Below are 11,724 nucleotides of genomic sequence, written 5' to 3'. Positions count from 1 at the left end.
TCTGGTTCATCAGGTCATATTAAAACCTTGGACCATTAGGTTGGTAAGGTGCCAAAGCATTACAGAGACAGTGAATTTACAATGCAGATTTTCAGAATAATCCTTCTCCATGCTGTGTCAAAGTCCATTTGTGAGATATTTTGCACAAAGCATAATTGTCAGTGCAGCCTCACCTCTGGAGCCAGGGATGAAACCTGGGACCTCCAAGAACACTGTGTTTAAATGGGTGATTTTCCTGTCATCCTTCTCTCACTGCTCGGAAGATGACTGCAATCAGAGCTCCACACAGGGCAGCCATTTTGTGTGTTATCTGCTCACTTCCCTCATGCTTTCAAAGTGCTCTGGGAGTATTTTTGCTGAAGATTTTCCAATCACCTTTTTCTTCCCTTTACTGATCTGTGTAGAAAATATCTATAATGGGGTGCAATTGAGAGATTCTGATTGTCCCTCCATCCAGTTGCCTAGGAAACAGACTTGTGGATATCCAGCTTTTTCCTTCATTATTGAAGATGCCATTTACAGTTGATTTCCTCCTATGTCTCCTTTCCTGTGTGTGCTGTTGAAAAGGAAAGGGCAGAATAAAGCTTGTTCTATCGTTTGTTCGCTGGTTTAAGGTGTTATGCGTTTGAAGAACATTCAGCTTATAAAGTCTGAATAGACTGTTTGTGAGTGATCCTCATGCCATCATTAATTATTTTCCTCCCCCTTCCCCACTTAATGGGCAAAGTCAAACATAAAGCCAGTTAGATTCCCTCAAACAAAGTCTGCATTAGTTATTCCTGAGAAAAATTACCATGATTTTAATTAACCCGAATTTCAAATTAAAAAGCAAAGGTACAACTATGAGCAAATTTGATACCTTCTACTCACTTTAATATCTACTTATATATACTGGAGGAAATTATTAATTTCAAGGCTGGGTCACAACATAACCTGCTGGGAATGGATTTTAATCATCCTAAGGGCTTTAACCCTAAAAAAAGATCAAATTCGGCATCTTCCTGTGAAAAGGTATAAATGGTGAGTCACTGTACTATTTAAACATAGTGGAAATGTATTTTCAGCAGAAGATATTAATCATGAAGACCTTCAGGTATTCATTTGGATGTGTGCTTTTCTACTCTTTGCTTCCTTCTCTTTATTCTTTTCCTTTGTTCTCGCTCTTATTATTTCAGCTCCTTCTTCCTCTCATCCATCACTTTTATCTTTTCCATCTTTTCCTCTTTATCTTTATCCACCCTTTTTACTGTTTACTTTCTTTCCCCTTTATTTTTCTCCTTTACCAAGCCCCTCTGGCACTACCTCCTCAACTCCCCCCCCCCAACTACTTTTCATGTCCCAGGAAGTATCTCTCACCTGCTCCTCATTTTAAAGATACAACATAAATTGTTTCAACATTATCTCCTGCCCACTCTGGTTTGAAAATTAATTACACCAGTAATAAACAATAAGGAACACCTGGGTAAAAGTGAAGAATGCTGTTTATAGGCTGGAAAGGAACTGGAGCATCAGGGATTTCTTTGTTGCACCAGCTTCACCTTCTTTGTGACCCTTACACTGGTGAGATTGTCCTGAGGACTACCAAGGCTTCAGTTCCAGTATCTGCCCTCGCCCTCACACTTCTTTTCTTGCCTAGTTCTCTCTTTTCTCTCTTTGTTCTCCTTCATAGCCATGGTTTTTTCTGTCTTCCTCTCTGGCCTCCATTTTCCTCAGATTGTTCTTTCCTCTAATTACATCTCCATCCCTCTGACCCCAGGATAACTAAAGAGCCACTCTGGCCCTGCATTTTTTTCTTCCTACAGTGCTTTTCTCAAACTTTTTTCCATTTTTATTTTCATTTCATTCTTTTTTTTTTCCCTGTTACCTGTAAGCAACTTGGCCTCCCTTATTTTGGTAAAGTCAGCCACCCCAAGCCTCAACAAAGGAGAGAGTTGGACAGAAGTTGAAGACTGAAAAAATAACAAACCAACCAAGCTTTAAGTAAAACTAAAAAAGCCAGAAAAAAAAATCCAGTTAATTAGCAAGATTAGTCCATGATTCAGAAAGGAAAGGAAGAGAAGCATCTTTTATGAATCAGTGCTGTCAGAGGAAAAACAACAGTGACAATGATCTTTGGTGTCTTCCTCTCTCTTCTGAGGCCTCAAGTCTGTGCTTCCTGTTATAGTTCCCTCTTCCGTAAAGAAAAAATACGCTGGGTATCTGTGCAGCCTTACCACTGCCTGAAAGAGCTCAGATAACAGGCCTGAAAGAGGACAAGTGAAACAATGGTCAGAAATTGGGATTTCTTTACACAGGAATGCAGGTGGTTGCTGTATGCATTCTGTATTCTTGCTCATCTTCAGCCAGTGTTTTGTTCTGCAAGCATGGAGGTGTTGCATGGGTGTTGAAGAGGAATGAAAGTTAACTTATCAATGTAAATATAAACTGAATCTGACAGAGTTGGTGGCTTTGTGAGTGCTGTGTTTGTTATTGTTTTACTTTGTTTTTCTGTTTCCAATGTAGGTTGTGATTTCTGTCCAAAATCTTCAGCACAAATCTTCAGTATAGTGATTATTTTAGCTACTGGAGCTTTCAGAAGAAATATTGGTTCAAATCCTTCTTGTTTTATAATTGAAACAGTGACTTGAATCTCAGTATATAACTCATGTGAGTGCCTCTGTCATAACAATACTGACAGTCTTTAATGGGGTAATGGTCCTTATTTTCACAGTGCATCTTGGTTTTATATCAGTGAGAATTTAAAACATATTTTTTATCTTCATAAGTTTCATGGGATGAGGAAAACTCCATTGTGACACAAATAAGTCCTGTCTTCTCTTTCCATTCATGACACCCTGGGTTATCCTTGGGACTAAATCCCTCAGCCTCCCAGGGGCCCTCATAGCTCTCCTGAGGGACAAATTAAAAACAAAACAAAACAAAACAAAAAAGGTATAACAAATACAGATATAGAGAAGTGTTCTGAATAACCGCTGTTGAAGAATGGTTCAGCTGAATCCCCCGAGAGCCAAGATGAAAAGAAATATTTTTAGCAATAAAATCAAATCTCTTGATAGATTTGAGCACTAATGTTAATAACTAAAGAAACTCTCTACTTCCTTCCACTGCACTTTTTGCCTTGAGTTGCGATTAATCAAAAAGTCAACCCAGACGTGAAGTGCCTTAGCTGTAAACTAGAACATTGCTAGCTGGAGTGGCCACAAACCCCACATACATTAGACAGCCATGCCCTCTTGGATATTCAGTCCAGTGGCACTCACATTTGAAGAATCACAGAATATAGACCTTTCATCATCTTTTCAGCCCTCCTTTGGACACTCTTTAATGGTTTTATGTCCCTTTTGTACTTTGACATCCAAAACTGCATACAGTACTCCAGGTGAGGCCACATCAGTGCAGCGTAGTAGAGCAGGACAATCCCTTCCCCTAAACTGGCTAGCAGTGCTGTTTGTATCCCAGGATACGGTTATTCTTCCTGTCTGCCTGAGTGCACTGCTGATTCACATTCAACTTGCTATTGACAAAGACCCCAAATTCCTTTCAGTAGGGCTGCTCTCCAGCATCTTGTCCTCCAGTCTGTATATATAGCCAAAGTTGTCCCTGTCAAGGCAGAATCTAGCTCTTGCTTTTGTTAAACTTTATGTGTTGGTGATTGCCCAGCTCTCCAATTAGTCTAGATCTCTCTGTAAGCCCTCCCCACCCTCAATGGAGTCAAAAGCTCCTCCAAAGAGATTATTTCTTCAATCAAACTAAAGTGCAGTCACAAACATGATTTAATGCCAAGTTATTGTTATTTGAATAAGACAGCTTCACAGGATCTCTAATTTCATGTAGAAATACTAACAGCAAGCAAACCTTCTGGATTAGGACATTTGAGAACCATGCACAAAAGTTTGGGAGGGAGGAAAAAGTAAGAATTGGAATTAATAGCAAGTCTACAGCTATGAGGGCTTTCAGTGATCAGCTCCTTCCTGTTAATGCTCTCTTTTGCCCCTTTGTTTCTTTCTTCCACTATTAGGAAGAAGAGTTCTGGAGAATGATTGGCTTGGTCACAATGCTTGGTCATTGGGGTAGGATTTAAACCCTGACCTGAACAACCAGGTACCCTGCATGCTGCCTGGCAATATCTTTGCTCCTGAATAAACCTGTGTCAGCCTCGAGCAGCAGGACCTGGAGGACAATGGAAAGAAAGACTCCTTCCACATCCTAATAAGACTGACACTGAGTCAGCTCAAGTCTAGCCACAGTCAAGCACTGCATTATGTCACCAAAATAGACCATGGGGATATTATTAACAAAACAGAAGCAAATTGAGAACAGAATGGAAACTGGTGTGCAGTAGAGAGATTAATGATTTCAACTTCGTATGTGCACCCTGTCTACAGTCATGGCCTAATTTCTCAACAAACATAAAAAATGTAAGATAAAATCTCAGGTAAATTAGATGAAGTGGAAGATTAATACAAAACACCAGGTCACACTGCCGTTCTCTTTGATGAGTGCATTAGGGACTAATTTTTCTTCTCAGAAAATTCTGGGAATCTGGATCTCCATATTGAATGAGACTAGTAGATGTGTATTTTGGTTTTGTTGCTCTAGCACCTCACAGGCTTTATGTTAAACCTTTATCCTTCCTTGATGGAATTCAATAGATCAGGTATTTCAAAAAAGATTTGTACATTTTCTCTGTCTTTCTGCAAAGAGTGTGAATGTTTTAGGTTTCCTCAGAAAAGCCATACGTTGCCCTATAAAGCCTTGAATCAGGAAAGCCTCCATTCAGGAAAACATTTAACCATATGCTTAACTTTAACTTTAGGCATATGCTTAAAATTTAACACGTGCCAAAATTCTTTCCTGAAAAGTAATGGATCTAAGCACTTGCTTATGCGCTTTCCTGGATGAGAGCCCTATGATTACAGATTAGATTCTGCTACCCTCGCCTACAGAATTATTCAACTACTCCAACTTTGGCCACAATTTTCAAAGTAATTTCAATTATGCTACTTCACCATCGGATGCAAATAAAGATAGGAGACCCTTATTTTCTATACATTATTGACAACCTTAAATCTCAGCAGAGCCTGGTTTGTTACCTACAAGGTAGTCCATTATCTTTCCAAGTTGTCTTCTTAGTGACTAAAATAATAGAAAACAACTTTGTGCTAGTTTACCTCTCATTTTTGTGATCAATATGTAGATATTTTAGCCTTTGCTGGCCTCATCTATGACTGCTGAAATCAGGTTAAATTAGTTTGGTGATTTTGGAAATACTGTGTTATTTCCCTTACATTGGACTCTTCCACAAATGTAGGTATATTTCAGTAATTTCTTTATATATATATATACATAATGATAAAAATTTACAGTGGCTAAAAGAAAAATACAAAAAGCAGTCCATGATACAGTTAATTCTCATATCCATTAATAATGACATATGTTGTCATTATTAATGCTGAGTGAAATCCTGTTTGAAATGACACATCACTTTTATCCTAGAGTAATTACCAGAGTTTAACAATTTCCTTTCATGTTTGCTAAACTTTAAAGAGCTTGGTCCCGAAAAGGGGACTATGCATGGGAAGAGGGAGGGAAGCAGGATGGCACACAAATCCCTTTATTTATGAATGGGATTTGCTCGTGCACTTCCTGCACACAAGCAAAGTAAGTAGAAGGATTAGAAACTACTGAGCAAAACTCTTTCTTGGGAAGTCAACATGCTGTTATATCTAGAGGTCTTACAGCCCTAGCAGCGAATTTATGCTTCATTATAATTAGAGCTGCTTGCACTCTATTAAAAAATACTTCTTAATTTGTATATACTTGTCTTTATACAATTATGGTTACACCCCCCCCCCCCACGTGCACTTTTCCTTGTTTCCTAGGAGATTATTAAAGCACACAGTTGAGCAGCAATAATAATGTAGTGTATATTCCAGACATCGAAACACACATGCCAGACCCACCAGGGGAAATAAATCATATTTTAGTATTTGGTCTCAAGCAGCCTATGAGTCTGCTGCTGTGGGTGTATCTATAGACACCATAGCATCGTTAGAGCCCTCTTGGCACAGAAACTCCAGCTGACAAACTCAGAAACACAGCTGACACTCTGCATATGCTAATTATATGTGTGAATGGAAAAAATGAAGCTATTGTGCTCTCTGCAAAGGCAGCTGTGGGGTTCTGGTGAGCTGCTGACCTAAGGAACTAGGCAGCCTTGAACCTGCCTCCTGGCTGGGTATCCACACCAGCCCATGGCACGCACACATAACAGCTAGATGGAGCTTTCACAAGAGCCCCTTGGCTGCAGACAATGAAGGGAAACCTATCAGGCAACAGATCATCATCTGAATCTCATATGTAAAAATACTGGGAAGAATAATATATTTCCTCAGGGCACATTACAGTGCAATGACATGCCCACTCTGCTCATATTTTTTATGGGAAAGTGGTGTTACCTGCATGGGGGAGATGAACTGAGATCTTGCTAGATTCATCCAGTCTTTGTAGGAATGGTGACCGTCCTGCCTGGGAGCAATCTGTGTGGAGTATTTTGATAAGGGGAAAAGGGAATCAGTGCTTGGAAACTCCTCTGAACTCTCTGTGAACTAACTCTAAACCCCGTCCTGAACTAATGCAGGATTATTCCAACCTTATCCATATCTGATTTGCTTCAAAGTTTTGCTACTCTTCAATTTTCATATGAATCCAGTTTTAAAAGCACAGGACTGGATGTTTCCTCTTTACTTATTATCTAAGCTCTCTAATCTTCTTTGTCTCCTTGCCATTTGCATACACTACATATGACATGGCCTGCATAAGGCACTTGTTATTTTCAATCCTTACTCAGTACATCACCCATTGGTTAATATTAATCTGTCTTCATCTTCTATTAGACAAAACAATTCAACATTGAAGAAAGTCAATGGAAGGTCAGTGAGAGACCCTTACATTGTTAGATTGCCTGAGAAAGCATAGGTTTAAAATAACATCAATTTGTGCTTATTTGAAAATAATGCTAATGTTTTTCACTTCCCAAAGGAAAAGAAATGTACACATATACATATTATGTTATATATATATATGTACATATAAATATATATTTATAAACTCATGTGAAACAAAATTACTAATTAACTAGTGATAGTTATTACTTAGGTAAGCAATTCAATTCCCTTGAATCAGGGGAATTAGATGGATATTTAGTTTTACCCTTCAGTGAAAGCTCATGTTTATACTGCAGCTGGAGGTATCTATTTGGGGCAGAAACACAGAACACTGCATAGAACGGACTTCAAGGTTCCCCAAAATGGTCCAGGAAGGTAATGCCACAGCTGCTGCTCATTTGCAGCAGCTTAAGTCTGTGAACAAAGGACAACAAATAAGATTTCCAGCATAAGTCAAAAAATTAAAATGCTTCCATTTATTTTATGAAAAGATATAGAAATCACCAGAAATCTAGCTCGTGCCTTACAAATGATGTATTCAAAGCGAATGCATTCCCATGAGTATAAAATAAAATTGTACTCGTTCACACTTCACTAAATTAGACACTTGTGTAAATTAAATGGTGGCCTCTTTTTCACATCTCACTGAGATACAGAGATCTACCAGCATACAAATCTGCTCAAGATGCCTTCTTCTAAGACTTCATCTGCCTGACAAAAGTGCTGAAGTATTTTACTAGAAAGAATCTTAACAAAGCCTGAAAGTAAAAGCAGGTTTCTCAGACAGATGAAGGAATCTTTCAGAAGAAAAGGCAGCCAGCCATGGTAAGAACATACTCAGGAGAGCATAGAGATTATTTTAATCAACTTTATTCCATTTGCTTTACTACATTTATATTTATTTTTCCCCTACTTGTTCAAAACAACAGTTTTGTGCTATCAAATGTGCAACTGGCAATTACACTTCCATAACCTCTTAGAAATAGTCAGCCTGGTTATTGTTGTAGACATTATTTGCAAAGACAGTATGTCTCAGGCAGGGATCCCACTGTGTGTGACTATAGAGATGCACAACAAAACAATAGTTCTGCCTTAAAGTGCAAATCTTTTTCATTGTGTTTAGGGTGAATCTGTGTTCATCCAATATTTCTTCCACCCTGTAATGTTGGGTTGGGAGCTCTAAATTGGTGTCAATTTTCCCATAACAAGAGACAGCAAGCTTTGCTGTGACAGAGAGCCTTCAGACTTGCCCTGCTCTGTATGTGTCAGCAGGGGCTGTTCTGGCTTCTGAATAGTTTCGAGTTTCATATTTTAGATTTTCCCAATTTGAGCCACAGTAGAAGGCCCCCAGGCTGGAGGGGAATTCCTGCAGTCTCAGCTGCTTCCTCCTACATGCCCCAAAGAAGGCGCTCTCCTTACCTAATTATAGGCAAACATTTTTTTACTAGATATTATATGAGGAGAAAACACATATTTACTGATAAAGAGCCTTTCCACAAACTTTTGTTAATTTTGTTATTTTGGGAGAGAGAAAGAAGAAAACAAAATGTCGCCTAAAGATCCCATCCTCAGAGAGTGATGGGAATCTCTTAATTCCCAATATCCTCCAAATCTCCATATTCAACCCCTGCAAAGCACCTGATCTCTGTCCCTACATTTGCTGTATCATCACCCTGCAGTGTTTCCTCTTGCCATCTCAGCAGTGTCCAGCATAGCCCCATCTATTGCACCAGCAATATCAGTGGGTTACAATTGTATCCTTCCTTCTGCAAAGCCTTTCTTGGTCACCCATAGCTGACTCTGGGAGCTATGAGACTATGCCCTAGTGCTAAATAAAGGGACAGGGCTGGGACACAGCTGACAGAACATGTCCCAACACTTACTTGTAGGAGGGGTGCAGCTGCATTCCCAGATTATCCTCAAAAGCATGGAATGGCTGCCATCCCCTGCATTGTGGGGGCTCAAGTGAGACAGTTTAACATCACTTGGCTCTTCTGTACCTTAATAAAATTGTAAAGGAATCCAGCAAGCTGCATTTTTCCCAGACCTAAGCATGACTGTGTCACGCTAGGTTATTTTGGCTGGGTTATCCTCTGTGTCCTGTAGTCATCTACTCAACAAGGACCTGGTGCAAGGAAAACCTTGGAAGCCCAATTTCTACTGGGGTGAACGTGACACTCATCCTCACCCCAAATAATACAGCTGCATAAAAGTGAGCTGGAGTCCTTGTTGGGATCCTTATCCTCGCTGTTTCTTGGGTTGGTTTGCCAGCACATGCACCAATGTCTATTAGTCTGAAGGAAGAGGAAACTTCTTTATATAACTGTCTGCACTTCAGTTAAGTTTTGCTTTGTGTACCTCTGTTCTAGAGAGAGTGTGGGGATCGGGCTTAACCTGCTGCAGGGAGAATGCACAGGGAACCAGAAAGGGCTTCTTGTGTCACCTCTTTCACATTCTCCAGGAAAGCAGAAGGACCCAAAGTGGCCCCTAAATGCTATCAGAAGTACCCAACTCTGACTGTGCATGCATTTCGTATTCCATTTAAAAAGTAAATAACTACCATCTGAGAAAAGCACAGCAGCAAATCCAACTCCTGTCTCCACACAAGCACCATCCAGAATCCAAACTCTATGTCTGAGAGTGGTGTTCAGATGCTCCTTGAACTCTGGCAAATGGGGCCATGCCCATTGCCCCAGGCAGCCTGTGCCATGCCCACTGCCCTCTGGTGCAGACCCTGCCCCTGACCCCAGCTGCCCCTCTCCAACACAGCTCCATGCCATTCCCTCGGGCCCTGTCACTGTCACAGAGAGCAGAGCTCAGTGCTGCCCCTCTGCTCCCTGTGAGGAGCTGCAGCCACCATGAGGCCTCTGCTCAGTTTCTCTAGTGTCTTCCTTCTACTTAAATCCCAGTCCCACAGGCACATGATCTGATACGTCTTGTGCAGCGGAAGTGTTAAAGCCTCAACAAAGAAGGCTTTCTCCAGCAAGGTCTTCTCATTGCAATGTTTTGGAGGTTACAGTTTTGCATGTGCAGTGATGAGCTCACGCACCTCAAGCAGCTGGGAAGCAAGGGCAACCAAGCAAATCCTCCCTTGATTTCTCAAGTTGGCTTCCCATAACATCCACCAGTGTCCTACAGGCTGAAGAAAGAGAAAACCTCTATCTAACCACTGTACTTTTTTGTTAACGTTGTTTGCTTTTATGTGTGTGTGAGTTTGTTTATTTGTTCATTTTTTTTTTTTTTTTAATGGGTCTTATGCTCTTGAGACGAGGAGACTTTGGCCTGCTTCTCAATGGTGATGTGACTATTGCACTTCTTGATATTGTCATCTGGATACGCTAAGTAAAAAAATACCAGAGAGTTGGACATCCAGCCAACCTTTCAACAATGCAGCCTGTTGAGAACTTCAACTCCCACTGAGGCAAAGAGCCACAACTACAGATTTGCCTTAAAAGCTTCAGAAGCAATAAATATCTATTTGACTAGTGTCAGGGATACTTTGTGTTATTCTGTCTCATTCAAGAATCTTCTGGGAAGTGCAGAGCGTTCAATCCCTTGAGGTCAGCATCTATCAGCAGGTACTCAGCAAGCCACCTTAATCACCTATGCTACTTATTATACTTGTTAATGGGATTTGACACTTTTGCCTTCTGGCTTCAGCTGCAGCCTACACTTATACTCTGAAATCGCTGATTAAATTACTCACCTAGTAATTTTCAGGATCAGGCCGACATTTTGAAAAACACACACTGCAATTTGATCTTGTTGCATTATCTAAACCCATTTGAAACTGAGGCTCAGCAAATCATTTAAGCTCTAGGTGAAGTATCATTGAGTGACCTCACAAAGAAATACTTTTTGCATATAATGTTTGCTCTATGACATTATCATGTAGCTTTCTGAAAGGAAAGTGGATTAACTTTAAAGTTGCTGCCATTTATTATTTGTTGAGTGCTGACAGTACACTTCAATGGAACTCAAGGAAGTGCTTAAAGTTAAGCACATTTTCAAGTACATTACTGATCTAAGGCCAAAAAGTTAATCTGAGACCTCCCTTGCTGGAAAGTGTAGACATGATACCAAGGAAGAACATTCTTCAATTTTCCTTTAAACAGGAAACACTGGTTAGCAATGTGGATAAATTTTATGAATGAGAAAGTTGACATTTATCATTTTGATGGTCCAGTGTTCAAGAAAAAAGTGTTTCTAAGTTGAATGCAAATTTAAAAAGCAGAGACTACATTTGTCCAACTGGATGCATATGTATCTTCCTAGAGTGAGAAGAAAGCATACAGTAGAAATAAACCACCTGTGGCTTGCAAGCCACATCCCAACTTGAGGAGATGTCACATCCTCTTGGAGGGCTCTGCAATTTTCCAGAGTTTTTGTTCTGGGCAAATATAAGTGTATCAGCCAATAACACATCAAAGAATAACTTTAATAAATAATATTTTTTTTCTCAGAGGTGTACTTGTTATAAGTACATGCACATGGCTAGATGTACATAAATATACACCGTTAGGAAAGGGAAACTCTAGGTAACCCTAAATTGCTGTACGTGGCATGTGCTCTTGCCATTGCTATATGAGATGGTTCCTAGTGCTCCACCTAACTCGGATGACTGCTCAGCACCTGCCAGGAGCAGTCTCTAAAGTCATTATTCTGGGACTGTATATTTGTCTTTTTTCTACACATGAATGCAGAATCTAGCACAACAGGACCTTATCGTTAGCTGTAGCCAAGAGGCTCAATAGGAACAACAACAATAATTACTATA

This window comes from Cyrtonyx montezumae, unplaced genomic scaffold (genome assembly GCF_038088225.1).
Source record: "Cyrtonyx montezumae isolate F1298 unplaced genomic scaffold, pur_monq_1.0 scaffold_13, whole genome shotgun sequence".
NCBI lineage: Eukaryota > Metazoa > Chordata > Aves > Galliformes > Odontophoridae > Cyrtonyx > Cyrtonyx montezumae.
This window is presented reverse-complemented; position numbering follows the sequence as displayed.